The sequence below is a fragment of the Echinops telfairi genome, unplaced genomic scaffold (assembly GCF_000313985.2).
Source record: "Echinops telfairi isolate 266 unplaced genomic scaffold, ASM31398v2 ScPeMD7_7475;HRSCAF=8513, whole genome shotgun sequence".
Classification (NCBI taxonomy): Eukaryota; Metazoa; Chordata; class Mammalia; order Afrosoricida; family Tenrecidae; genus Echinops; species Echinops telfairi.
The window spans coordinates 2,485,561-2,491,494 of record NW_022111379.1 but is presented as its reverse complement, the minus strand read 5'-3'; positions in this window follow the sequence as shown (position 1 = coordinate 2,491,494).

The window sequence follows — 5,934 nt, the reverse complement described above, 5'->3', positions numbered from 1 at the left end:
TCTGTGTCTCTGGACTGTCACATTGGTGGTCAAAATAAGAGGCACCCTTAAACCCTACGAGAAGAAGCCATTCCATTAGAGCTCAGGATGGATCCTAGGCGCAGCCCAGCCTCTACAGGCCTCTTTCAGGTTGACCTCTTTTTAGAACGCGGGGCACTGACTTAGCTGTGTGATTGCGGGCAGGTCACTTCAGTGTTTTTATCCGGAACTCAGACTCTGCTAAGGAGTCGGTGCGACTCAGTGACAATATAGGACAGGGTAGAACTGCCCCCTCTTGAGTTTCCAAGACGGTATCGCTCTACAGGAGGAGAAAGCCCAGTCTTTATCCTGTAGAGCAAGCAGCTGGTGGTTTTGAACTGTTGACCTTGCAGATGGCAGCCTGACTCCTAACCACTATGCCACTGGGCTGGATAAAGTGGTCCTGGGGCTGGATAAAGTGGTCCTGGCCCTGGATGCGGATTTTCTGCTATTGTGCTTCCATCACAGCCCTTAGCCCTCCGGGTTACAGTGATGCTGAATGGATGTCAGTGGAGCTTCCAGACTAAGATGACAAAGGAGCCAACACTTTCCGAAAACTAATCAGCCAGTGAAAACCCGTTTAATTCTCTAGTCTGATTCCATTAGGCTTTAGGGCTCAGTGACACCCAATAACAGCAGCATTCTCACCAAAGCACATTATTTCACTGACCTTCCATTTTTTTTCTTTTAATCATTTTACTGGGGGCTCTTACAACTCTTATCACAATCCATACACCCATTGTATCCAGCACATTTGTACCTATGTTGCCATCATCATTTCCAAAGCATTTTCTTTCTACTTGAGCCCTTGGTATCAGCTCCTCTTTTTGTCCCTCCTCCCCGCTCCCACCCTTGTGAACCCTTGATAAAATTTATCAATTATTTTTATTTTTATATTTTACATCATCCACTGCCTCCCTTCACCCACTCGCCTGTTGTTCGCCGCCCTCCCCCCCAGGAAGTGGTGTATGTTGATCATTGCGATCGGTTCCTCCCCCCCTACCTTTTCCCTGCTTTCATGGTATCACTGTTCTCATGATTGGTCCTGAGCGGTTTATCTGTCCTGAATTCTATGTGTCGAGAGCTCTTACTGTACCCATGTACATGCTCTGGTCTATCCAGATTTGTAAGGTAGAACTGGGGTCATGATGAGGGGGTGGCATTAAAGAACTAGAGGAATGTGTGTTTCTAGTTCCTCTACTGCGCCCTAGCTGGCTCATCCCTTCCTTGTGACCCTTCTGTGAGGTGATGTCCAATCGTCTACAGATGGGCTTTGGGTCCACTCCCCTTGTTCACATTTGGGTCTTCTGATGCTTGATACCTGATGCCATCAACACCTTATGATCACACGGGTTGGTGTGATTCTTCCATTTTCTAATTCTTAAGACAAACCTATCTTGCTCGAAGGACGGGTGATGGCAGCATTTGTGAAAGCTATTTGCAAGCCGTGTAAAGTATCCTACAATTCTCTCTATTTTTTGCCTGCCCGGTGACAGAGTCAGGCAGCTGTCCCTTTAGCATAGATATTCTAGGACTGCATTATCATTTGCAATCACGTAAAGATTTACCATCTCGGGGACCCCATAGGGTCCCTGTAAGTCTGAATTGAGTCCATTACAGTGGGGTTGGCATTAGGTGTCTGCCATTAAATAGAAAGGGGCATTGCTGATGTGTAGTTAGATTTGTTAGGGAAGTGGAGGCTCGGCAGCTTGAGGGACTTTTGCAAGACTCGGTACCCCAGAGCCAGGAATCTTTACACTTGACCTATGGTGTTTGTGTGTGTGCGCATGTGCATTTGGTTGTGATTTGGCGGAAGGTTCACAGAGCAGATTAGATCGAACAATTGGCAGACATTTTGTGTCATGGCATTAGTTGCAAGCCCATCCATGTACCAGTATGCTTCCCACATAACTCCACTTGCAATCAACCTTCCTGCCTCTCCTTTCCTGTGTCTCGACTTTTGTTTTGGGGCAAATGCTCCCTTTTGGTCTCTTCTCGTGCATTTTTTTCAGAGGAAAACATTCCTGAGAGGTGTTATTGTTCACGTCATGGTCCTGTCTGTGGTTTGGCTGACAGGGAATCCTGGGGGTGGGTTCACACTGCGGTAGGAAGGGTGTGTAAGGCCGACAGATGCAAGGATTCCACCTGTCTTTTATCAAACCAATGAAATCTGGTCCTTTTATGATTTTGAATTTTGTTTTCAATGTTTTCTTCTTCTCTACTATTGTGATAGGCACTAGAGGAGTCTGTCGTGGTAACAGCACCGTGTGGATCGTCTGGTCTCAGACTAGTGAAGGCTGTGGTCCCCGGGGCCCAGCCATACATTAGATTCAGGGTTCCTTGGGTCTTTGACTCTTTGGACTCTGCTTTACTCTGGACGGCGAGAAACCAACAGTTGCATTTTAGATGCCCACTTGAAGGTTTTTAAGACCCTAGGCACTGCCCACCGAAGGAGCCTGTAGCACCGTGTCCTTGTGGACTGTGTTAGACCAGTGGACTAGACGACGTCCAGACCGTGGTCCCGAGCCTCCAAACCAAGTAACGCAGCTCTTCCAGGTGTTGGGTTTTGTCAGCTATGATGTTACCACTTTTGTGTTAAAGAAGTATGTCCTAAATACAACCAGACCGACGACTAAGATACGATTGCTGCCCTCAAGGGGGATGCAATGAAAATAGGTGTATGCTCCACTTGTAAAAATGCTAAAATGTAAACACCTACTTTTTAGCATCTGGTGTTGCTTCCTTAGGACGAGCTATAGATGGGCACGTTCCTGGAGACGTGAATGGTTTTCCAGTCTCTAAAGCTACCTCAGCACCTATAAGCCATTCAGTTTCTTCTGCAAACCATTTGGAGCAACATTTTTCAAGGAAATGTGGGAATTCAAAGATGTTGTAATCATAACAAATGTTCATATATGTGCCTTTTTAAAAATAGTTTTATTGGCATACACTTCACATAGCGTACATCTATTTTTTTACTCTTGCAAAGCATGTTTTCACATCATTTGATTTAGTCTTTGTATCCCTACGAAGGAGCCTTAGTGGCAAGGTTAGCAGTTTGAGACCACCACCCACTCTGTAGGAGAAAGGCTGGGCTTTCTACGCAATAAAGAGCTACAGTCTTGGAAACCCGGCATCTCCTGTGGGGTCGCTGTCAGTCGGCTGGCGTCGACTTGAGGGCCGTGGATGAGCGAGTGCCCTGGGAAGGGAGGTTATCTCCATCTACAGGGGGGGCAGTTGGGGCTTGCAAATGCTAGGCCACTTGCCAGGTTGCCCAGCAGGGATCACTGGAGCCAATGCACGTGCGTGACCTGCAGGATGATGGCGTGGGGTTAGGAGTTGATAGAACAGATGAAGCCCTAAAAGAAGGATTGGAATGATGCTCCCCTTTCCGTATCGGAATGACTAATATCTTCATTTGGAATAAGGGGTGAAGGGAGTGGGAAATCCATTTTCTAATTTTTTGACTTAAGAATTGTGTTTTGCCTTTTTAAGGGAGCCGTGGAAGCAGAACTTTTGAGCTCTGTTGTGGACGGGGTGAGGTGCGCGGCACAGATCACCAGTTGCACAGCCGACAGCGCAGGCGCATTTTGTTTCATCTCACTGACCGCAACCCCACAGTGTGGCGTCACTCTTCCCACCCCCTCCTGAGTCTCCTGGTCCTCGTCCTCTCAGGGCGGGTTTCGTTTTGCTTTGCTTTGGTAGTTGGGCTTCTAAATTACGGAACTAGAGTGCCATTATATGATGGGCAAACCAGACGTAAGGAGCCGTGCTAATGTAGTGGTTCAGCGTGGCTCGTAGCCAATATGTCACCGGTTTAATTCCCACTCGGTAAGAAAGCTAAAGCAGACGCTTTGGGACAGTGGTTTTGCTCTGTCGTATTGGGCTGCCGTAAGGAGCCCTCGTAGCACGTGTGGGCACGCATGGGCACGCATGGGCCTGTTGACCGCATGGTGACTCAGACCGATCCGCTGCTCCGGGGAGAAAGATGAGGCTACTTGTTTCTGTAAAGATTTACAGCCTCAGAAACCCAGTGTAGGCGCGCAGTGAGTCTGACGCAAGTTTATGGCTATAGATTGAAAGGGCTGCTATGAGTTAGAATCAACTCAAAAGCAAAGGGTTTGGAGTTTTAAAGTAGATCTGGAGGAATTACATATGCAAAGCATTGGGGGGAAAATGCTTTCTTTTTTGGTAAGGATAAAATAATAATAATGCAAAGTTAAAAAATACAAATAATGAGTCAGAAATAAAAGACCACCATCAATATTTCAAAAGTCAGGGAAGAAATGTTTGACATGGGGAAAATGCTTTCTTTTGAAAGACTGGTAATTTGTTCTTAGCTCCATCGGGATCTTAACATTTACAAAGTAATCTTGACGTATTTTCCTTAGGAGAACATTCTTATTTCAAACGCCTTTGCAGGGACAGTGCATTATTCCATGTGGCTTTTCTACCCAAAGTCTCTAACTCCCACCAAGTGACCTTTTCCTACCTGGGTTTGGTAAGAAGGTGGAGGGAGAGACTGCTAGGATTCACCTGTGAGTAATGATGAACAGGCTTCTCTGGACCCAAGATTCTTATGCAGTGATCCCCTGGATGCAGATGACAGCTATACTGTCAGAGCAGCAGCCGCAGAACCCGGAGCCAGAGCTTGGACAGAGTGATGCACTTCCGACCCATGGAGACAGGGCAGCCCAGAGCTTTTGTGCCCGAAGCTGGCTTGTGGCGTGGGGTGCCTCTGGCAATTTAATTGGGGGAGTTGGACTCGCTGACCCGTGGAAGTGGGGCTGGTTGCCTTCAGGCTGAGGCTCACTGGAGTGGGGTGCTCTGGCCACTTGATTCAGAAAGTTGGGCTTGCTGACCCACAGAAGTGGAGTGGGGTGCCTTTGGGCACGTACTGGAGGGAGCTGGGTCTGCTGAGCCTTGGAGCCGGAGCTGACTGCCTTGGGGTTGAGGCTTACAGCAGAGTGGTATGCCCCCTTGGGCATTTATTAGCAGACCTGAAACTTTGTAACATGTCTTGGTAGACAACTAAGTAACTACCTTGAGCATGTCTCACTGGGTTAGAATGTGTGAGTAATTCCCTTAATGAACATTTACTAATGAGTTTTGCCTGTGAGTTCTGTGTCGTTATTACAGGGGATTAGAACCCAGAGAGAGCAAGTGGAGAATACCAGCTAAGTCCCTGCACTGCTGCTGGTGGTAGCTGCTGTGGCGTGCGCCCCAGACCCATGGCAGCCTTATGCACAATGCGATTGAACTGTTGTGATCCTTGGCTTTCAGGTGGTCCGTTTTGGGGTGAATTAGATCAGCAGGCGTTTGCTTCCTTGTTTTGAAGCTCGTGGCAACACAAGCGCCTTTAGTGGCAGCACGTGGGGGCTGTGCTTGAGATGAATTGGCCAGACATCTCCGCAAAGGTAGGGCTGTCCTACAGCCTGACCGACACAGGGCAGCACAGAATAGGGATAAGAGAACGGGTCCCCTAATTTGTATTTCTCTGTAGCTGCTTGAGGTATATTCCAAGGGGGGAGAGGTAGTTAGTTTATTGTGCCAGCCTGGCCGATAAACACATGTGGGATTAATTGAAGGGCGGAGAGATAAAGGGCTCGGTGAGCCTCCCCTTTCTTGTCTCTCGCTCTGTGATCATCGGGCCAGTGTGAGGCTGCCTTGCTTGTTCTGCGCCTCAATTTACAGGCTACACTACCTGTGGGACGCCTAGCCTGTGGACTGTGTCACTGTAACCTGAGGTCCCTTTAGGACCACACGATTGAAATTTATATATCTCTTGAGCTGGGGACTGACAGTTGGTGACCTGGCTGACTGTTGGTCACCTGCCTTGCTGTTTGCTGCCTGTGCTGGGATAGCCTGAATTGCTCTACAGAGGACTACCGGGCGGCCCTCAAGACTTGAAGGACT